Source organism: Acromyrmex echinatior, chromosome 3 (assembly GCF_024713525.1).
Source record: "Acromyrmex echinatior isolate Ae372 chromosome 3, ASM2471352v2, whole genome shotgun sequence".
Classification (NCBI taxonomy): Eukaryota; Metazoa; Arthropoda; class Insecta; order Hymenoptera; family Formicidae; genus Acromyrmex; species Acromyrmex echinatior.
The window spans coordinates 20,917,454-20,943,198 of record NC_141854.1 but is presented as its reverse complement, the minus strand read 5'-3'; the positions used below and the strand labels follow the sequence as shown (position 1 = coordinate 20,943,198).

General features: G+C 33.2%; 1 protein-coding gene across 1 annotated transcript in view; it reads left to right on the top strand.

Moving 5' to 3' along the window:
• LOC105146192 (monocarboxylate transporter 4) overlaps positions 1-25,745 on the top strand; it is an 80,334-nt gene that overhangs the window by 15,057 nt on the left and 39,532 nt on the right. The window lies entirely within an intron of this gene.

The following is a 25,745-nucleotide window of genomic DNA, read 5'->3' as shown; positions in this document are numbered from 1 at the left end:
TGTTTGTAATGTAACATTTGTTAATTACGTAACGTAAATTCGTAAATTTTGTTTGCAATTTGTTACAAAGTCGCCGCTTGAAATTTCACTCGTTATATTAATATTCTAATTATAAAACTTTATATTTTTTTGTGTTATTTTTGCGATTGCATTTCAATGGAATTTCATTGCAATAAAAACAAAAGTAAAATTCGCGCGTCATGTATAATGAACTACTGTTCGAAATGATTTGAGATTATCCTATTGTAATAATTGTATGGTACGCGCGATAATTAATCGTGTTTCGTGTTACACTTTGTATGAATGCAACGAGGAATTTGACAGGAGCAATCACACACATCGAGCATCAAGAGTAATTATGAGGTAAATAAATATTTTTTTGTTTTACTAAAAGATCTCAGAAAATTATATAAAATATATATAGAACATTATAGAATATGTTTACAAATGTAAGTATCAAATCATAGATAATAAATATATAAAATAATTACATTAAGGTAATATACATAGATAAGAATATCAATAAATATAAATATAAACTTTACAGAGTTCTTGGAATGGATGGCTTCTGCTGATCTGTTTATCTGTCTAAAGCTCGTTTTTACTAATGTAGATTAACTTTAATCTCAGTTCAACTTACTCTTTATCTTTTTCTTAAAACTAGTTGAACCGAGATTAAAATTAAACATTGGTAGAAACTATTGTATAAAAGACAGATAAATATGTAATCTTAAATATTATGAAATATAACTGAACTTGAATTATGAACATTTTATGTTAAGTACAATAAGATTTTCAAGAAGTGTAATTAAGAACATTGTGAAGTTATAATAAATTAGTAATCTATTTAATTAATTTTCTATTATGAATTTTTATGTTAAGCAAGTTATAATGGATTTAATTATCGATTTTATGTTTCCTGTGATAAACTTGTAAAATAAAGAAAAATGAAGTAACATGAAACAAATAAAGTAGAAGAACTAATACATTTTTAGAATATAAAATTATTATTAAATTTTATCCTGTGATATTTGTACAAGAATTATTCCTCGAGATAAGAGATTATAGAAATAAAATAATTGTTCATATATTGTATAATATATTTACTCTTCTGCATATTATTTATATAAAATGATAAATGATATATAAGATATTGTAGGAAAAATTGCTAATTTAGTTATTTTCTTTTATTTTCTTCTTTTTGAGTATTTTCTAGTTTAGTAAAAATTGAAGTCTACGTTTAATCTTTTCAAGATTAAATACATAAGATAATATAAGAAAGTAATATTTAAAGATATTTTTAGAGATAAAAGTTTTGCAAATATAAATACAAAATAGACAGAAAATATTAATATATTTATTTAATACAAACACTATTTATTTAATAAATACCATGTTGATCACACACACACATATAATAAAAAAATCAATTTTACTTTAATTTTTATAATCTATTCATTCCTTTCTTTAATAATCTATTCATTAAATTGATCATTTAACTTTATCAATTGAAATAGAGACAATAACTTAGAATCTGATAATTCTCATCGCGCAAGAAATATTGCGAAATATTTCACACAAACAATTTTTTAAAAATTACAGTATTTTACAATGCTAATTGTTTCGATGTTTATTCAGTTTAATTTTGATCTCCAATTAAAATTATTAAACCGTTTTTCTCTCTTAAAATATGAGATATCCTGAATCCGGTTTTTCACGAACGAGGTCATGTAACAACTATAAATATTAACATTAAAAAACATATTTAACTAAAATTTTAAATTTATTCTTACTTTTTTCGCAGCTCGTACTTTATTATTTTTCAAAAATGTAGAAAATCGTAACGCTCATCCCTCGAGAGAGTTCGCGCTGTGAGTTTATTATATAATATTTTAAAATATATTTTATTTTGACATGTACATAATATTTTCCTACTGAAAAATATTATACACATGTCAAAATAAATATACATTGTATACATGAAAAATCTAACTTAAAATGAAAGCCATTCTGTTGATATCATGTGTTCTATGCTATTGCATTAAATCTCATATCGCAGATATATCGATGTGAAATGGACCGCGTGCGGAAACACGGAGAGTCGAGGTCAAACCAGTATTGCAACAACCAATTCTCTCGGCGCATCACATGCAAGCGCAACGTAATGGCACGTAAGGGCACACGGTTGGGTTCTTGCTACGAACGCGATCGAATCTCATCACGCGAAACCGGCGCGGAACAATGTAAAAAGGAAATTGAAATCGCGAGAAGCCGCGAAGAGGTGGGCGCGAAGAACAGTTTATACCCGGCGTATAGAACAGCTTTCGCGCAAACGAGAGAGAGAGTTCTACCCTTCCCACGCTTGGCAGGACTTCGAAAATTAATTTTCCGAAAGCGCGTAAACACGTGGTCTACATGGTGAACACGAGGAACGATCGATTCGATCGTCATTTGCTGCTATTAAACCTTGTGCGATCCGGAGTCGTGTTCGATTGGGTATTCAGGAACTTCTGTGTGACATGATTGCGATTGCAATCTTAGATATATTACAGATAATGGAGATCTGTGTATTCCGAGTGCTAAATTACAATTTTACTCAACGGGCATTGAGAAAAAATTGTTTGCTATTTGTAACTATAATTATTTATTACTATAATTATGATTATTACTGCTATAATAATAGTAACTATGTATACAGTTCTAGCAACGAATATATATAATGGACAACTTAAAATGACTATAATTATAGTTATTATAGCCATGAAATAGTTGAAATTACCATAAAAATGATTCAAGTGACTATAATTTTACAATTATATTTTGGGACAATTATATTTTTTATGATTGCCCTAAAAAATATAACTGTAAAATTATAGTTATTTGAATCATTTTTATGACCTATCCTCACTAACACATAAATTTCTACAATAATTAATCTAACCAAAGTTATTATCACATAATTCATATAAATCAAAATTATTACTTATATATCATAATATATATTTTTAATATGAAATTCTAAATTTAATGCATTACTCTGCCAAAGCAATAAATAACTATTAAAAATAAAACTGACTATTTTTAATTTTTTATATTTTATTCTCTAAAAATTATTAATTTCAATTATTTTATGGTTATAATAACTATAATTATAGTCATTTTAGATTGTCCATTATATATATTCGTTGCTAGAACTATATACATAATTATTGTTATTATTATTATAGCAGTAATAATCATAATTATAGTTACAAATACCAAACAATTTTCTCTCAATGAGAGATCAATACCGTAAAGATGAATAAGAAACTTAAGAAAAAGCAATTTTTTCCCTGGAAGCTTTTTATTCACAATTATACAATTTTATTTACAATTGTACATTTTTATTTTTACAATTGTACAATTTTTTGGAGAATTTGATCATTTTGATGCTGTACCTGCTATTATTCTAGAATTCAGTTTTTGTTGAATTGATTCAAAAGATTTCTGTCAAAAGATAGCAATAAAAGTCAAAATGTAGTACAATGAGTGACAATGGTCATGAATATAGATACACTATTGTTTATAATTATTCGGACGATATTTTTCTTTGTTGCGAATAATTTCTCTCGTAATGAAGTAAATAAAATTTTACTATTTATTACATTTTCTTTAATCCTGCTATTCATAAAATCACGTGAATGTAAACGTGACAACGTTTATAATATCTTTTCACAAACCGTATCCTCATTAAGTACACGTGTATATATATATATATATATATATATATATAAAATGTACATATATATATATATTTTCAAACTTGATTTCCTCGGAAATAAAGCCTCGGGCGAAAAAAGTTTATCCTGTATTTTTGACTTATTTTTGTACAAAGAATCATCCCGCATCCGATTGTGCGATAGGTTTTGTCCACACTCTGTATAAATATTAAAATATAAGAAAAAAAAAAGTTTGACGTACGTTTATAGTGTTTTACATAGCCGATGCATACCGCGCAGGTCAGTTTTTTCTTATTAAAGTCAAACCTTGAGCATGGGAAGCTTTTTCAAAGCTAATTTAATTGTTACCTTTAGAGCGCGAGGTGATTAATAATCTATATATGTCATCCTTTGTACTCCCCGCTATCTTTTCAAAATGATTAAATACGTCGCTCATTAGCACGCACACATGCTACGCATTCAAGCATAAACGTGATATATACTTGAACAGACAAATACAAATTACGATACGGTCTCTGTATTACTGTGTAGACTTGAAACAGTCAGGAATCGCACGGTAAATGGATAATCCTGCGCGATGCCGCATTCTTTTCCGCTTCCCGGAAATCGTGAGAGGATAGTTCTTCAAGCCGAGCTTAATGGATGGTAGATAAATTCAGGCTAACTTCCCCGGACGAATGAAATCAGCTCTCCTTCTCTCTGTCTCTCTCGAGTCTCTTCCGTGGTTTCGTAGTTTCTCACCGCACGCTTTTTTCGCGGCACTTCTGAGTGAGTGCAAGCTTTTAAAGATCTTCAACACCGACGGTTTCAGCTTCGCTTCACCTAAATCTTTGCTCCATCGAGTGGAAAGGTACTCCTTCTATCTTCCTCTCTTTCTCTCTTCAACGCGAAGTTGCGGTGAACGAGAGAGATGATTGCACGAGTGCTCATTGACAATGCTGGACAATGCGTTTACAATTATTCACCGTGTAAATGAAATTGCGCGCGCCAATTCGGAATTGATTGAGAGTATACGTTGATAATAATCGAATATTAACGTGACCTAAATGGAATACAGGATTATTTTTTTTTTTTATTTTGAAAATCACGACTGGCTCCGCAAATAAACTCAATTTCCCTTATTTGTATGTTTCTGTCTCTCTGGCTTTCTGAGTGATCTAAACAAGCTTTAGTAATTAATTCTTGAATTAAATCTTTTACGAAAATTGAACAGCTTCAAAATCAACACATTAGGCTGAATTATTAAAAAGTTAAATTAAATAATTATATCTAAATTTATTAAATAACACATCTTTATCATATATACGTACATATAGTATATACTTTTAAAGATACTTTTCTTATATATTATTTCTTATACATATTCTTACCGATAATTAAGTCTTTAATCCTTCGTATACCTAATTCCTTCCCCAGTAGCTTATTATTTTCTCATGATTTTGACAAATTTTGCAAATCGATAAAATTGTAATCTTTATTTTACGAATACTCTCATCGATCTACTCTGCAGTTTACGAAGGGGATTTGATATTGCAAATGCATTAATTAACCGGCGCTGCCAAGCCGAAAACTCTGTAAAGCCCTTGAGAAATTCGCGCACATGTATCTAAGATCGCAATGTTAGATATCAATGTGAACGTTTTTCAAAGTGCTTTAACTTGCCCGCTGCTTCCTCAGCTCCTTCTCAATCCCTATGGATCTCAATGACCATCTACGAATTGCGGCAATTACGGAAGAAATACCAGAGACGAATGAAAGTCATAGAGTGTGTCTAACGATGCTTCTTCAACACACTAACTAGATCTTTTATTGCGCGAATCGATGTAACGAACATTACGAGAGTCTATTACATGGAAAGGATGATTTTTCTGAAGAATTTAATAGCTGGAAATACAGATCTGAAAATAATTTTGCAGAATCATCAAAATAATTATGTAAGCTCAAACTAGCTGCTAGAATATCAAAACTTTTTATAACATTATTCGTCACGCTTGAAATTCCTACGCAATTATATTTTAATAGTCCAACAAAATTATTTTCAAAATTATGATTATCTATAATAACTAAATTTTTTAATGTTATACTTCAGCTAAATCATTTCCATATATTTCAGAGTCGATACGGTAAATATAAAAATATAGGTATGTATATATTAACAAGAAAGTACGTTATTTTGTGTAACTTGGTTCGGTCATTAGTTGGTTATCGACTTTAAATTGAAAATTACACGGTCTACTGGAATCGCAAACGTCCCAGAGATGCAAAGGAACTATAAAGATGTTTAAAAGATAGCTTGATCTTCCAGGAGATCTTTTAGACGTTTGTTCGTTGAACTGTTGTTTGAGTTTTGTTTCTTAACCGAGACGGCATCTCTGGAATACATTCTAACGAAAGATTTGCGCACAATGCGGGAGGGAATTTTAAGAAGTGAATATATTTTTATAAATAAATTCCGTGTGCTTGGAATAATATTCGGAGTCATTCACGTTACGTCACATAGGAATATAGTTTGCTTTGCAAATACGCAATACGGCCACGTGTACGCTACTCATTTGCAAATAAATATGCAAATAAACAAATTATGTGTGAAATAATTAATATCTGATCAAGTGTTGCGCGCATTTAAATAATTGTATACAGAATTTCAAGAAGTGTTCAATGCTTGACGAGACATTAATTAACGGCGATGACGATGAAATCGTACAAAATCAGTTTGGATGACATCGCTTGATATTTATATCGCACGCAACAAGTTAACGGTATACAACAGCAAACTGTGAGTGGTGTCCAAATAGAAATTGAATTCAACATGCGCAACGTGAGACGGAGCGTGTGCAATCTGACTGATATCGACGCGATATTGCGATCGCAATTTAACGCAAATTAATATCCGCGAGGCTTTCGAATCGCGTCGACACGGAAAAATGGTAACGGGTCGAATGGGAGAGACGATGAAGGAATTTGTACGCGGTCGCGATGAGTGTCGATGTAATATCGTATATCTATGTACGAAGCGTACCTAAGTTATGCGATGCGTGGATGTTCCCATTTCGGCCATCCTCCTTCGTCCTCGGGGATTCTGACACCCTCTTGACTGGGGATCGTGACAATTAAGCGAGAATCGTGGAGCTAGAGCACAGCCTGCCTCGAAATTAATCCACTGGGAGACTAACTTCCCCTCGCCATTTTGCCTCGTTGCTTGATACCTGCGGCGATGACTTGATACCTCTTCAATATCGCACAGCGATCTAGAAAAGTATGCAATGCACGATACGCGTTATTTTTGACATACGTACGACTGCGGCAATAATGAAAGAGGATGTTTTAGTGAAGAGGGAGTGAATCATTTTTTTATTAGAATTTTTAACCTCACGTTAAACGAGTAAAAAAATACTTTGATCGAATTTTAATGTGGGAATTCCATAATATGTTTATAGCGGAGATTCAATACTTAGATACTTAAATAATATAAAAAGATCGACTCGAGATTCGCCAAGAAACTCGTGGGAAGAAGCGGCGCGGCGGTAATTTGGGAGAGAAAAATGGAGCGCATGAAGGTGGAAAATAGACGTAAATACTCGCTTTATTTGATCGCCATATAACGTGTAAAGACCAGATAAATCACATAAATCTACGAGACTGTTCTTAAGACATCACGAGGGCGGGGTAGATTCTCCGCTCTCGTGAAAAATTATGCAGGTTGCATGGGGCGTCGCGCTTACTTTCCAACAGCCCTGTTATCGCGGCGGAAGTAATAATTAACCGACCGAACAAAAGATTTAGGCCTCGACATCGTGTCTGACCTCCGAACCGTGGATCCCCACCACGGGGGACAAAAGGTTCTCCTCAACGCGACGTTCATAATTCAATCCTCGTATTGTCCCATGCGACGTTCTACCCGACGGGTGTCGTCTTTCGCCATTAAGCAGAGTAGCCGGACAATGGACGCGATTCGCTATTAACCCTTTCGGCATCGAGAATTCGAGGAGCCGGAGAGAGTGCGCCTCGCGCGGTGCGGCGCGCCATAACGATAATTCTCCGCTCTTGCACGGTCGATGCATTTAGCACTGGTCGCACATAATGCACTCCAAGTAATTCCATTTGTTGCCTCTCCTCGGGATTAAATCAGGAGTATGTGTATTCCAGTGTTTTAGTTCGCGCGTTTAACACGGCTCTTTCTCTCTCTTATCACGCACACTTTAATGTGCAATAAAGATGGAAAATCGATTCTCCTTGTACAGGTTTAAATGAGTACAGAGAACTGTCCTCGTATACACACACACTTGGAAGAATATAAAGTGTTTGTAGGAATTATAATTGAACTCGCGTTTTGCGATGCTGATAAAATCGCGAGGTACGTATACATGTACAATATATATAAAAACATGGCGATAGTTCCTGACTGATTCAATAACGCTTCGCTGAACGGTGATTATATTTTCTTCACGTTCGCTGAATATCGAGATTCAATGTGAAAGCATTTTAATTTCTACCTCTACTAAGGACTCAACCGTTGCTTGCCCATTTACCAACTCGTTACAAATAGTGAAGGCGAGCTTTATTAAAGAAGTTTTAATTAATTATAGGATTGTTTGTGTTATAATGTCCGCATAAACATCGAGAATTGAACGAACTTTTATGATCTCTCGAAATGAAATATTTATCTTTCGCTACGCTTTGACGAGAAAACTCGGATTACTATTTTCAGATAGATATGATTGGTGATGAATCCTTTAATATTTCATCTTATTTAAACAGTTGTAGAAATTTTAGCTATCTATATTGGTTTTATGTTTTTAAAATTTAAGAGAAGACTTACGAAGACTTACGTAGAGTATTCTTAGTAAGAAGAACACGTAATTTTTATTCCAACAATTTAATATCTCTGCTAATATTACTAGTTCGTATTTGATCTTAATTTAGAGAGTTTCATGGATGAACCTTTTGTTCGAATGACTCTTTACAGTCTACATCTATGCTGTAAGACGACAAATCATCAGAGCAGACAGACTGTTGCTAGATGAATCGATAGAAGTTTCGTGTACATTCCAGAACTGAAATGTGCTTTTGAAACTATGTACCTTCAGTAATATTGCACGTGTGGAATAGTTGCGGGCATAGATACATATAATATTATACGCTGTTCTTGAAATGGAACGAGGTACGCAAAAGACGTTTCTCCAACTTACGGACAGAAGGAAGGAAAAACGTAACAGCGCGGAAGTGCAAAATAATGTTAAATTAAGATAATGAAATAGTATAGTTAATTAAAATACTACTGAGAAAACGATCATTTTTTTAAAGCGTTAATAAGTTTCTTCTTTTCGAAGAAAATGATAATAAATTAGTTAATAATTGAAATTAGTTAATAATTCTATTTTCTTTTAATATTCTGTTTTTGTTTCATCGTCGTTACAAAATGAATAATATTATGCTAATAAGCAAAAATTCCTTTTCTGCCATCTTAATTGTCTCATATAGCAATGATACGACATAATTATGACGTTACGCTCACTTAATTTAAACATCCGAATGTTATTCTGGCTGTTAAATTAATATTTACGGTTACTATAATCATAATTATTACATACAATTCGTTACGTTATATCAGCTCGTGAATAGCACACTTTACTGAAACTAACATATATATTATTTTCCACCACTGGCTTATTTTATTGATGCAATTTATATCTATCTGTTTGCCGATACAATGTGACGTAACTTGCGCTTCTTCTGAATATGTAATGATGTAAACAGGTACGTGCCTCGGAGCACGCGATTCGTATTGTTTTTTACTTAACGAACCGACAGTTATTTTATACACTGCGCCGTTTTCCTTTATTTATTGAATCGTTAACTTCTGAAATCTAAGCTGAAATAAAATTACGTGCACGAGATCGAGCAATGAAATACGAGAGAGCGCTCAGCCGCTCAACGACATTTCCTTCTGGTAGCACTATTTACGATTCATTCAACATTTATGGTCTCAGCGGGACGCCGTGGATGTACGGGATTTAGTAATGACGGTTGGAAAATGGGCTTTACCGCGTACTATGAACGAGGATTAACGGAAAGTACATGCGCTCGCGTTGAAATCTACCATCGAGTTTCTCAAATCGCGGTACCATCCTCTTTAATTTAATTCGATCAACAAGTATCGACAGCTATTTTTTACGTCAGAGATCAGTGCCGCGGCGATTGACAATAACTGCGTTTTAGTGTACTATATTCAAAAGCCGCGGAATGGGACCAATGTTGGCTCGCACGTTGTATCCTCGATTCGCTGGAGAGCGCAGAAATGTATAATACGGGTGAATTTTCCGTCAGAAACAACAAGAGGTATATCTAGCACTAGCAGGCCTTGTTATGACATTGCATGGAGTTCAGATTTTTCGTCGCTTTTATTTAATTTCAAATGTATCTGCACACACTCTCTCTCTCTCTCTCTCTCTCTCTTTCTCTTTCTCTGCGCAATATTTCAAGATAAAAATATAAAATCAAAAATTTCAGGTTTACGTAATTGAATAATTGACTATTGATGATTGATTTCCAGCAAGAGAAACAATATAACAATGATCATTTATTTAACATTGGCAAATAACAAGAATGTAATGATTCACAACATTGTGTCATCTGTCTCTTGTTGAAAAATATCCTATGATAGAGGTAAGGTAGCCACATTCGAAACAATTTTGAAACGATTTTTGAAAATAATAAAAAATTTCGTTTACGTGATCGCCAATTATATTTGATTATAATAGAAAAAAATAATCATACACGTGTATTTGTTTTGAAACAATCAGTATATGTCTTCTCGAATTGTTGAGCCTTTTTATATATTCTCTCTGTGAAGAAGTAGAAATACCACATCATATGGCAGACATCAATTCAATGCGCTGGTCTAGTTCTTCTCGTGCTCTCTTCGCTGTATCTCTGCTGGTAACCGCTACTTTACTAATAGTCTACTATCTCTGTCTCAGTTCGTCAAGCTGTGACAATGCTAGTAGATGAATAGCATCGCTTACCGTACCGTCAGAGAAAGAAAGTCACATGGTCATTTGGAAGAAAGATAGTCGTAAAGAACAGAAGTACTACAGTGTACCGCGATATGGCAAAGTTCCATTGATATAATTAAAATACATTGACCTAAAAATTCCAAGTTCAATTTTAATTTTGGCAATATTCCTCGTTTGAAGTAAATTTCTTGGAAATTAATATTAAACGAAATAAATATTTCTCGGAAATAATGTTAAACAAAAATTTGAATATTAAGAAACAATTGAAATTTGATTTTAATTGATGTAGAAAATTATTATAATTGTAATCAAAATATATAATCAAAATTGAACGCACACATATTTCGAAAATTTATTAGTTCTACATCTAATGGGGTATCATATTTCGTCGAAGGTTTATCGATTAATGAAACTCGTTTTAGGCGATTTATAATTTGCATCAGATTTCGAGATAGAAATCTGACACTTTCACATATTTACAATTTTTCCATGCTGTATATTTTTATATACAGGTATATTTAAATATATATAATGTACATTTTATACACGCGTATTTTGATTCTATAGTTCTTTTTTTCGCCGCATTAAAATTACAAATAGAATTTCATCCTGCATTTTGAAACGAATGATAGGTCGTCTAAAGTGGACTTAAGGTATAACAATATACAAGGGTGTCTCCTGATGTTAGGGGATCACTATACATTTTGAATTTGCATGTTTCTGTCCCTGGTAACGATATAGTTAGCAAGAAGCACTATTCCGCGCGTTGACACAGACAGGATCAACGTCTTGTTTGCGGATGGACGATCGAATGTTCGGTATACAGGCTGAAATTCGCACTCGAACGTGCGCAGGAATCAGCGATATAATCTGTGGAAAGTATCGCATCATTCATACATATCTATCTTGTGTCTGCGAGCAATCATGATTTATGACGCGAAGTGATTATCTCTCGCCGAACGCATTCGCCGCATAAAAAAGCTCTTTATTATACTAGTTGGGAGAATCCAAAGCTTATCTGCGGATTTATGTACAAAATGCCATCCAGATTTGTACGTTGCTTTATTTCAGCCTCAAGTTTTTGTTGTAATTTAGCCTAGCTTTAGATATATCTTTTATGCAATTTATAATATCATTTGATTAATACACCTTCTGCTTAAATTCTATATTAACCTTTAAAGTAAACTCTACGTGAAATGAGTTTTGTTAACTACATTTCCAACATCGGGATAGGGAATTCTCTACATAATGTAGTTACGAAAAATGTAAATTAGTTAGAGCAACAAGAAGAAGCGCAAAGCTATTTCTGCTTAGATATATTTTTTCCTTATAATTCCTTTTTTACATAGATTTTTATTCGCGTCACCTCTATGTAAAATTAGTTAATTTGATTATATCACGTACTTGCGGAGAGCCTTTAAATTGCTCAATTATAGCGCGCACTTTATAACAACGAACAACAATAATTGAATTAAATAGCACTCGCGCAAATGGAAGTATCGCCGACTTTCTTTTTCGACGCAAAAAAGCAAGTATGCGAAATTCGCTTTCGAAAATTTGCTGCATCTCAAAAATTCTCTCTGCTAATATCGATCGGCGCTTAATTAATGTGCTTAACGCGGCGGGCATTGTACACGCAAATCGGGACGAGCGAGTCTCACAGTACATTTGCATCAAACCACAATTAGTTCATTTAGTTCTTCGATGCTCGGTCGTGTTCGGAACGGATCTTCTATTTCGATCAATTGCCAGTGAATTAAAATCTTAATCGTTCCATCGGGATTTCGATAAATGCTTTCGACAAACATTAGGCTTAATGCATTATTTAATCAATTCGGTCATTTTCTCCGAAATTATTGATACGATAAAATGTTTCGGACGAAAATGGAACGGTTTCGAGGGAGACATATTTTAGTCACGCTGATTTTTTTCTCTTGTAAAAGAGATATGAAGGTCACCCTCATTTTATGAATGAATTTTTTACACATGATTCCTCTCTCTAATTATTCTATGTATAAGAGTGTTAAAGCAGAGATATCAAAAAAATCAATAATTTATGAGATATTTTTTTATACTTTATTCTCACATATATTGACATGAAGTATTAAATCTCTTATAAACTATTAATTTTTTTATAATCATACCTTAATATTTTTACGAACAGAATAATTAGAAAAATTATATTATGTAAAAAAAATCATCATATAATTCCATTAAAAAAGTGGAGGTGACTTTTGGAAAAAAAAACGTGACCAAAATACAATCTTCTCAAAATCGTTCCTCTTTCATATATGATTTCATATGTCTCATTTTTTTTATTCTAAAATGTACTGTTCAAGAGATATTTGAAATCATTATTTAAAAGCGGCCGCTCTTTGTGTGTATGTGTGTGTGTGTTTATGTATGCAATAACGGGATGATTTGACGGTTGAAATATTCTCTTTTGCCGCAAAATGTAAAACGATTACGAATTATACGAGAATGAATGAATCCACCAAGTAGTAGTTTTAAATAAATGAAGCTTAAGGGACACGGGAGTTTCATGCTGTCGACTCATTTACTGCATACAACTCATAGTTTGTTTTAATTTTAGATGAATTCGCGTTTCTGCTTAACAATGTCCAGTTTATGAACAATAGTCACGCGGTTCTCATGTTCAAAGAAGTCGCCGCACGCAGTAGAGATTGCGCGTAGTACTTCTGCGCTTGAAATTAAATTATTATATAGAGAACAAACTCTTGCGAAAGGTAACATTTAATAACTTCATCTTCTTCATCTACTATGAGATCATTTATTCCACTAAAGCGTACGTTAGCTTGCAAGGAACAGCTTGTGTCCTGTAGAAATGTGGATGAAACATTCCCGTTAATTCTTCGAAAGGTACAGAGGACTTAGTCGAAAGTTGCTTTCTCGCATCGGCGCTTAATAAGTCCAAGAGAGCTTTGACGTGCCGAGAGATCGTAAAATCGAGCTATAACGCGCAACGACCTGAGGGTTATCGGATTAATTCGGCCTGCTTGGTCTCTTTGGTGCCTATACCTCCAAAGTTTTCCTACTTTCTCGATCTATCACTGGATAAGACGGAAGTTGGCTACGTGGGATGGGAATCGAATTAAAAAAGGGAACCGGGTGGAAATTTGTGAGAGATCGTCCGAATTCGATTCGACAGCGCTCGCTCGACTGCATTTATTGCCTTTGAAGACTGATTCCCAGTTTTACGATTGCTTTAAGGATTTGTGTGTATTAATGAGCTTTAGAGCCAAAGAAACAATTTGAGTCCAGCACGCTATCTTGCCATTGAGAATTAATAACGCCTATTCGTCCATCTGACTTGATTCGATTTAATCTGCTCTTAATTAATTTCATCTTTTTAAATTGAGAAAAATGTTTAGTGATCGTATTACTTGCAAATCATCATATATAAAAATAACTGGTTTTATCTGCAAGCTTTAATAATGCATACAGAATGATCTAAAATTTAATTAAATTCTATCTATCAATTAAAGACATTTCGACATTTCTTTTTTTTTTCATCAGTGATATGAAAATTTTGTATCTTGGCTTGTTTACCGTAGAAACAAATTTGCATTCTTGAAAATTTAAAAATATGCGACTCGCCATATAATGTAATTTGTTATGCATAAGCGAATTTTAACGAGGCACTGTCTCAAACTTCGTTTGTGTGTATAGTATTTCGTTGAAATTGCATAAAAATAGAATACGCTTTTCTCCCATGCTAGCAAACTTTACATGCATACTAACAAAAAGTATGTTTTGTGTGTTTTTTTTTATTTCTGTCAAATCCACATGATAATTTCACCGCTGCGTTCAGTTGCGCGCGAAGATCGAAGGGCAATCGGATTAATTCCGAGTCGTCGAACTGCCCGCACGTCTCTACTTTTTCTTTCGTTCCCTGTGGCCACGAATGGACAGGATAACGAACAGCGCGAACGACGAAGGAAGACAAATAGCGACTTGTTTGTTCACTATATCGGAATCTTCAGTCAGTGGTCTAACCGAAGTTGTACTACAGTTCGCACACGAATAATCTATCTCATGTCTCTCCAATCCTTCTGTGCAACCCAGTTGCGTACCTTCAACTAAAGACCGTGCAAAACACGATACATTTACCGAACGAAAAATATTTTCGAAACATGTTTTAATTGTTTATTTATTTGTTTTGGTGTATATTTATCGTGGAAAAGATGAAAAATCGCACTATCGGAAACATCAGTATTATCAGATATAAATTAACAAAGTTGCGTTAAATATACTTTTCGAATACATTTTCAGAAATAATCAATAAAATATACTTGCTTTATGTTTTATACGTAGAATTATTTATTTGTAGAATTTTGCAAAAATAGATTTAATTTAGATAAATGGAGTATTAATTATCATGATGGTGCATTTGTGAAAAACAATAATTTTATACATATCTTTTTATTGAAGAAAAAACAAATACGTTGCGTACATAACGTGTCATTCCAAAATTTAATATTTAGTTTAAATTATTCAAGGCCGTGAAATTGTTACAATGCCACCAAACGTTATACGAAATAAAAATATTTTGTATTATTTAGTCCAATTAGAGTGGCAATTAATTACACGTCGTCGCTGTGTACGACTGTAGTTACTCGAGTAAAACTAGTTAATTTGAAAATTGCAAAAAATAAGTCGGAGTTTCTGTGCGTGTTTAAATTAAAATCTTTTGCTTTATTATAAAACAAATTTCAACCATGCATTTATTATCAAAATGTATGTGTAAGTTATATATCTATTATATTACTCCAATATTCATTAAATTATCATTATTATAATGCAAAGATTTCTTCCTCTCTTTCATTTTTCTCCCAAAACAAATGAAAATGATAAAAGTCTTTATTCCATTTTTCAGCTGTTTTTAGTTTCTCGTTATATTTGCAAAAATGTCTTTCCATTACTTTTATATTGTAACATTTTACTTCATTAATAACTTCATCAATAAACGTCAATAAACATATTCTAATATAACTGTAACATGTTTTGTAATTGCAAAATTAATTAAATGCCATACATTTTTGTAAGGAAAAATTCTTAAATTTTATCCGTCAGAACGAAATTTATAATTTTAATGTCAGATATATACCACGTATGTTGAACGCTGCAAATGTTTTAATTTGTTAACTTATAATGAAACAAAAGAAAATGAAAAACGACGAGAGAATCTTATAGCGAATTTAATTAGTTTCATGATCTCATCGTGCATTATATTATACATTTCTCATAAAAAGAAAACTTGAATTTTAGAAGAAAACTGAACTTTATATCGCTCACGTCAAATATTCGTGATTACGAAAATTTGTCTGGTGTGAAACGCGATTACCAAATCATGTGGAAAGAAACGCTGAATTACTCCCGAAGCGTGAAGATGTCAGGAAAACGATAAATCCGGCTTAATAACATCAAGACTGACGGCGGACGTTTTACTTGTCCTCCCGATCTATCCATCTGACAACGAGTTGAGGATCGCGTCGAGGGTATTTTATCAATTTTCCCGAGGTGTATATGTATCCATCGATAAGCCCGTCGCCGTTATATTCACATATTGGTATATTTCTCGCGGGCTCTTTCCGATGAAACGTAATGGACATTTGAAACGAGCGAGCGAAAAAAGAAGCGTTAAAGCGATCGCGCCTCGTGAGAGGAAGAGGAGGCGATCTCGATTTAATTAAATTTCTTCTTTTGACGCATGTTATTCTGAAACGTATGAATTTTACGGAAACCACAGGACCAGAGTATAGTTTCGATGCTGTGACGTTGCCTTTCTATGATCCTCCCGCGAATTCCATTCAACTGTGTACCCAACTGGCCATATATCGCCTCGACGACACTCTCGCGCACTCCGAGCACGCGCTCGTCGTCTTGTACGACACTTACGTCGATAATGTATCCGTCGGTGTTTTTCACGACTTTTGGGACATCCTGTACGGAAAGGAGTGTGGGAGAAGAGGGTTTCACGGGATGAAATCAATAATATGCCTCCATTCAAACCACTGCCACCACCACCGGTGGTTGTTGCCGCCGCCGCCGCCGCCGCCGCCGCCGCCGCCGATGTCCTTATGGTCTTGCGGGATGTGTCGGACCGTTTGCATCTGACTTAACGACCTAATTATTCGCTCTGTAGGAACACTTCAATCTTGAAGATGCGCCCGTGATTAGCGATAGCACTGATATTCTTGCCTCCGAGCCCTACTACATATACTCGTGGCGCGTACATCAATCTTCCGCGAACCATTTCTGTCCGTTGCAACGCGTGCTCCAGCGAGATATCAGTTTTCTTTGAGGTACATCATAAAACTAACCGAAAATGCCTTACCTCTCAAGCGAATTATCAAATGGAGATCTCTAGACGGTTACTTATTATTCCGTTATTAATTGGAAAAATTGTTAATTAACTAAGGGAGTAATTACGATGTTGAATAAATTTGACATTTATAATATTTTGCGATAAAATGATGATTATTGTAATTGTAATGAAAAACGAGTATTTTTCAATATTTAATATCTAATATTAAATGATGATGAAAAAATAATAAATTTTATTGCCGATTTTTTGATAATTAATTTTGAACGCATATTTGCGTCATTAATTAAATATCATTGATTAAATATGATGTATCGTTTTAATTTTGCTACCGATTATATATGATATTTTTATTTTTTAATTATCGTACTTCGTGCGTATATTATGACAGGAACGTTCGAACGAAACCGTATTTCCAGAGGAAAATTTATCTATGCAGATCAACGTCCGCGCACATTTCTTCCAATTTCCGCAAAACTTAATGCAATTTTAATAGTTCCGATTTCCTTTACACGAGCAGCTTGTACGCTATACCGGGGGTTCATTTGAAATTTGCAAGTCGATATCGGTCGAAGGTTCATCGGTACTTCGTAGTTTATCCCTGGGCTTATGATGCACGTTGGGTAATCTGATGAATAGAACGCACGAGCGTATCGGCAATTAGAATCTACGTCTTAACCGCGGTCGAGTACACTCGGCGGTGGATATGGGTCATGAGTTTCATCGATTGGCGTGCTGAAAAAGATGAGTATCGAGAACAGGACGCGCTCCTGTTCGAATAACGAATATCGATTTCCCGGGGACGCGTTTAAATGCTCTTTTATACGATGTAGTAAAAACATCGCGCGGCTCAAACACAGATCGCCGTCGCGGTGTTGAGGGCGCGCTTACCGCAAATTAATAACCAGTTAGGAAAAAACGATTTATTTGCACGTCGTTGTTACGCGCGCAAACATGCGTTAAAACGTCGATGTTGTTAAAGCAATAAACGATCTACGCAAAATCAGAGTGATTACCAATTAATATATTGCAGAGATACGAGCTCGCGGTGCCACGGATTGCTTTTAGTAAAGTTATGTTTTTTCAATGTACCATGCAGACCTTAATAAATATTTTATATTGTGAAATTTTTTGGAAATAAAGGGGAACTAATGTTTTCGACTGGTGCCTAATTTATTTAAGGAGATCTTCTACTTTGTCGTCGCGTTGTTTTTTGAGTTTTTAGGAATTTTTTTTGGAAAATTGGGTAAATATCTTTTTTATTGTTTTTGTTCTTTATTTATTACCGTTTCAAGATAAATTTACCATTTTTTTAACAAAAAATATAAACAATTAACAGATCTATTTGATTTCTGAATAACATTGCGTGCTTTTCAACAGGAGACACAGATGGTACAATATAATGTAGTGAATCATTCATTGCTCGATTCATTGTTTATCAATGTTAAATAAAGATGAAATATTTATTTTGTCTCTTGCTGAAAAATACCAGAACTAAAAATATCGGAATTAGAATTATCTTAATAATTTAATTTTTCCTAGTTTTTTCGAAAACAAAGAATCGATCTTTTTTATAAAGCGTGATTTATTTATTTATTGAGCGAAACGAATAATTCTAGTTTCGATAGCCGCATGTGTTCTGATTAAAAATTGACATTCTCTTTTAATTTTAATTCATTGAGAGATTCGGTATCACAATGTCGCAAATGATCCGTACACGCGATACATAAAACTCAAACAGATCTGTTAATTATTCATATTTATTTTTTATAACAAATAGCAAATCTATCTCGAAATAATAATAAATAAAGAACAAGAAGTAATTTTAAAAAACATTTTCCTCCTTTTTCAAAAGAATTCTTTAAAATCTCTTAAAAATTTTTAAAAACCTCCTAAAAAATAGTTCGAAAATAGAAAATTCCCTTATTTGAGCTTTGAACAAAATTACAATTTTTGCACATAATTAAAAACTATATAACGTCAGATTTGAATTCATCGATTTCTCGTATTTTGCTTTCCATTTGTCCGATGAATTCTTTCAAGATAGTAGAGGAAATCGATTAATCGACTAAGAAAGAAAAGCGACAAATAATAGAATGCTTGTCGGATAAGTAATTAATCTGCATGCTATTATGAATAATCAGTCAGAAAATTCACGACCGCTAGTGAATATTTAATCGCAGATGACGTATATTTAATCGCAACCGCGGGGCGGCGAGATATTCATAATACATCGGCCAGATTTGGAAACGTGTCGAGCTGTGCAGTGATCTGTAATAAATAGATAGTTCGTGATTCAATGGGCTACTTTATTTCGGCCAGTCAATAATACAATTTGGCATCAGCTGCGAATAACGTGGAGATTGTCGCGATATGACACTGCTGGCAAACAGCAGTGATAGCCTTCAAATATTTAAAAATGAAAAAAAATGAAAGATGTGTGTCACGTTTTTATTTCTCATGATGATAAAAAATTATAAAAGCTTCAAGAGCATATCGCGAAAGTAGAAATCGATCATAAATCCTGCAATTAGATCAACACGTGGCAAATTTCTTTTCAAATTCCTTAAAAGCAACTTCATTGTTCCTTTTGTTTTGTATGTTTTGTACCAAAATTACTTTCAATCTTTTAATTTGTTGAATGAGAAAAATATTGAGAAGATAGATCGAAAGATTCGTTTCCGTTTATTTAAGGAAGTTTGTTCGTTTACTCGGTATAAAAATCACGCGGGAGAAAACTGGGCGATTGATCAGTCTAATGCATTTTGTAACTACTATGATTTATAGCCATGCGAAATGTCTCGGAGTCGTTGCGTTCGGATTGTAAGCACGAGATATCCTTTAGTTAATGGCGAGCAAGTTAAATTAAAGAGCTTCTGCACGCTTTGCGGCTAACAGCGTTCACGTTTTAACTGTTTCGGCTGACAAGGTGCCAGTTTCGCGTTGTGGTCATGTCAGGCCAGCTTGCTCTCCGTTATCGTTTTGCCCCAATTATGAAAGTGTTCCATTTAATACCGCAACGAATTGGGATATTTTTCAACACCGATTTTGGCTGTGAAGCTTGTTGAGTCAACAATTCATATTTTGCCAAGCGTTGAATAATTGTCCAATTGCTGGAATATTTGTTTCGAGCTCTTATCTCGGAACTTGAAACACAAAATGAATGTGTGTTGTGTAAAATAAATCTACGTCCTTTCGATAACTTGAAAATTATTTGTCCGCTATAAAAAAATTTTATTATTTTATATGACATATATTAATCTCATTAATCTTGGCAGGAATTTTTGTGTTTGCAGCAACAACTATCATTGCCGTTATTAATTAAGCTATGTAAACTCCAAATGACAAGTAGCTAATAATAACAGGTATAATTAATATAAATTGAGTGATATTACGTAATTAATAGAATTTATGTTATATAAATATACGTTATGTAAATAAAATATTTATATAAAATACAATACATAATTACGATTTAGAAAACAAATGTATCCTCTAATTGTGACGTTATTTCATTACATCTTTACTCTTATATCTTAACCAATGTTTATGTAGAATATACCAATGTTTATGTAGAATATAAAATAGCTGAAATTACCATAAAAATGATTCAAGTGACTATAATTTTAGTTTATCATTTTTATGGCAATTTCAACTATTTTATGGTTGTAATAACTATAATTATAGTCATTTTAGGTTGCCAACTATACACATTTGTTGCTAGAACTATATACATAGTTACTGTTATTATTATTATAGCAGTAATAATCATAATTATAATAATGTGTAATTATAGTTACAAATACCAAACATTTTTCTCTCAGTGCAGAAGATTACACATAAATGATAGAAGGAATTTTTCTATAATCATGAATAAAAACCTACTCGCGGACTCTTAAATGACCCATAGAATGCAGCTTGTGAAACAACCACGCTCTTGGCACCTTTTCAACTGTCATCCGAGTAAACCCAGTATTTCGTGCTTCTGGTTGTAAGATAAAGGCTTGAGGAGTTCGATGGTAACGGCGATACCCTTTGTTCCGTTTACACCCATCCTGTCGCGAATGTTTTCATAGAAAATTAGGAGTTGGAGTAGAGAGGCGCGAAATGATGGCCCGGTTCGTGACAGCTACGATTACATAAGCATCTACCGTAGTCGCACAGATTGCTCGTACTCGGGGATTCAATCTAGTGGGATTACCCGGTGACTCGGCCTCCGTCGTTCGTTGTCGCCTTGTCGTACGTACTGTCGCGAACCTCCCCGTCGGTCTAGTTCTTGCTAGGCCGGAATTCCGTATCCCGTGTGTCAACACGCATCCTTTCGTCGCGCCCGACCGCAGACTGTCTTAATCCTCTATGCCCCGAGAAATAATCTCTCGTGAAATGACGATATGAAATATTCTCTTTTCGAGATATTTTAACTGCTAAGTTTTATTTTTATCTCAGTATGCGTTGGTAGACAATAAATTGTTGACGAAAAATTTACATAATATAATTTTAAATTCCAAATATATTATACTATATTAAGAAAAAATGTGTGCGTACTTAATTTTATAAATAATTGTTTGAACAGTACTAACTTAACATTTACTTATGATAAATAAATATTTACTAAATAAAAAAATGATAGCTAAATCAAATTAACGGTGTATCAAATGAATATATATTTATGTTTATTAAATATTTAGTTAGCAAACAAATATTTATTAGGAAATTATTTATTAGGAAATTAGATTTTTCTCTTAGTGTAGAGAAAATAATTTTCACTAATAGTACATATTATTAAACTTTTGATAAAAGATTTTTCGTAGCTTCATATAATTTCTATATATTGTATAAGCTAGTAGTACGAAGTTTCTTTTTCTAGATTATTTTTATGTTTTTAATTCTTAAATTAAAAACTTTTCGATATAACTACCCGACTTTTTTTGTCATTTCTGTCCAATATTTTTTCCATTGCTTATAACTTTTTTTATTAATAAAGATATATTTGCTTACTATTGTTATGTTTCATAATGTCTGGTATTTCTATTAAAAAAAATTTTTACAATATATTTATTTTTGTAAAAGTTATTAGGTGTTGGAATTAATTCGTAGCGTTTTACAAGTGATGGGAAGTACTTTCATTAATGTATTTTTTAATGCTCATGTGAAATAAATAACATTCTTTCATTAAAAAACGCTACGAATTAATTCCAACACCTAATATAATCAATCGATTAGTGTGTTGTTCTCGTAATGAATTGAAAGGTCAACCAGGAAACTTAAAAAGTTGGACGGATAACTTAATATATTATTAATGATTTCAATCTTGTTAAATTAATTAAACGCGTGCTCGTTGGGAAAATTACGATAGTAATTATGTACGATAGTAATTATATTACGATAGTAATATTTTTACACAGCATTTAAAAGGAGGAAGGGATAAGATTTGTACAATTAATATACATTGTTTATTACATGCGATTATTATGTATGAAGAAATCTGATCAGAGCAGTAAATGATGTAAGCACAGGTCATGTAATAAAGCGATTGTATATACATATCTGGTTAATATTGCGACTGCACGCATAAACGATAATTATGCGGCGGTGCAATATTTGTTCGGAAACAAACCTGCTTTGCCATACGCTTTTGCGCGTGCTCATTTACCGCTAATTAATAATGTTATTCGATATTAGTTTGCCAACGCGTGTGAGGATCCAAAGCATATTTACGAAGGCGGGCCGTACCATTGCCTTAAATGTATTTTGTTATAATTAGAACTCCGTTATTGTTGCTACGTCGAATATATTTCGACTATTATTATACGTGAGCATAATGAAACGCGCTTTTCATTTGTCCTACATTTAATTCGTTACAGCGAATACAACAATGAATCGCATGAATGGTACTTATTTATACTTTTAATTCATTGTTTAAAAATTGAAATTTTATTTGTTCTTTGCGTAAGAACTGTGTGCGATATTAACCTTCTCTGTGAAGTCAGGCGAGGCGATATTTTCAATTAAAAATAATCGCGTATTCTGGAATCGAATGAATAAATAAACACGAGCAATATTTATTTAATGCCGGATTAAACGTGCGATTTTTTTTTCTGTACTATAAATTTAATTCAATCGTGTATGAGAGATAGTGAAATATGTCAGGCCACAAAATATACACATGCGCCTATACATATATCATTCATAAGGATAATAACAGTAAATGTGCGATAACGATTGATTTTATTGAAAATACATCAGACGTTTGAAATACAGCTTATGCCGTTGACAATTCTATTCTGGAAGTTATTCGAAGTTTATTTATTTAGCTGAGATCAATACGAGTTGTCTCGTCGATTGAATTTAATTTGTGTTTTTAAGTTTGAATACGTTTGATTACATATTCTGTCTGGGAAAAATTATATATTTTTATCAAAACATTACAAGTTAATTGTTGAAATTTATTTTTCTTTTTTTCTATTTTTGTTATATTAATATTCTCTATTTTATTTCAATAAAATAAATTTAATGGAAGAAAAACTTCAAATCAATTCAAAATATACATATCGCAATCAAAATTATGCTAAATTACACAGAATTAAAAGATGCTTCGTCAAATTCTTCGTCGAATTTCATCGAAAATACGACAGTTTTGTGACTCAATGGATCCTGTTTGATCCTTTAAGCTCGCAAATTCTTTTTTTTTTTTCTAATACATAGCGGGAACGAATAAACACGCGTTGTCGGTGTCAAGTTTTTCTCAAGTTTCATCCGTTTAGCAGTGCCGATTAAAAACTGCTGTCCGTGTAGATTTATAACCGCGGTATTCTTAGGGTCGTTGCAGAATTTCTCTCCTTTTTTCCGACGCGATGCTTGTCACCGACGTGAGAGCGAAAATATACGTCGGACGACGCCAGTGGCGAATACAAATCCGCGGTCTGTTCTCAGTGCTGTTATTCTTATTGCGAAACTTCACTGCACACGCAGTCATGATATCGAGCTCACGATAGGGCAAGTCGAAGGATCAGTAGCATAGGACGGAGGACATAAATCTTGCGAAATAAAAATTGCAACGTCAGATGACCCAATACACTATGCGTTGGTACGAATAGACTATCGTGGAATATATCGATACGATTCATTATTCATTTCTTATTCATATCTTTATACGCTTTAGACGTGAAGAAAGAAAGATTATCTATTATAAATATCTACTAAAAATACCGCGCAATACTCCTGTGTATTATTATACAATATATTGCCATAAATATATGCTATAAAAGAGTATCAAAATGATTCTAAAGCGATTGAGTCCTTTTATTTGAGAAATCTTCTTTTCAAAGTATTATTCCATTCTTGAAAAATATGGGATATGGATTTAACACGTGTATGTAATTTTTATTGTACGCATGTTGATATAAACACCAATATATGGTGTGAATTTAACATCATGATTTAAAATTCATGTTTATACTAACACCAATACGATAAGAATTGTATTTAATTTATTGTGTGCCTTCTAATTAGTGACACAAGTCGACAAAAGTATCATTCTTTGTTACCTATTGGAATTTTATGTCGACTTGTGTCATTAAATGAAAGGTACCCATTTAAATAGGTACCTTTTTAAATAAAGTAAAATAATAAGAAGAGAATAAGTGAATTGTTCATCGATGACACACTTCTCTCGCAAGGACAAACACAAATTTGTTATTTTTTGCGATCATGTGCCAAAGTCGTAGGTAACGTTATACGCAGGTACCTATAATTAGGGGGAACACCATGTGTCATTGTTATCAGACAGTTCCTGTGCTGCGGACATTTAAAAAAAACAAAGGCAATACAGTTCTGCGGCAACACACATGAATATCAATGTAATTAGGTCGGTGGAAATGCGGATATGGTTACTGCGGTGCTACGAGATTGGAGGGGGCACACACACGGATCATTTTAATCCTCTCAACTGACTGAAAACAGTTTTTTCGCGAGTTATATATACGCTTTTGCGGTATGGCCGGGCAACAAGATCTTATAGAACGCGTCCATAAATTCCAGCGAGCATTTCCGTTTTAATATTTCACGATTATTTTATGAAATCTTGCAGAGTTGGATTTTCGAGTTTTAATTTAAATTTACAATATAATTACAACTATATTTCTAATTATCAACTGAACAAACTTTTTGCAAAATATTGTTGACTCGGAAAATGATGTTGAACGCAAGCCGCGTGACTTTTGTGAATTGAAAGAGAATTTTTTTTTTGCTGAGAGTGCAAGATTCATTGTTAGTTAAACTTGCGAGACGTTTGGAGATTAATTGAATCCGACCGACGAAATAGGATGTGTTTTTGGCGTGTATGCCAATAACTCCAAGCAAAATAACTTGCGCGTGCACGTCCGATATGCATCCAATAACAATTTTATCCTCATCGACTCTTCTCTCGGATGAGTACATGCATAAAACATTCACGCTATAAATCCTCGTGTACAAATCGAACAAATCCTATCCGCGATGCATATATTCGATATTTAATGCTTTACCTACATCAGCAATCGGCTGTTTCCCGACTCTCGAAACGCACAATAACGTAATCATTGAATTTATAATGACAGTTTTATGATCCCTATTACCTGTACAATAAAAATTATTACGGCATGCCTAAATGATTGTATTGAAATG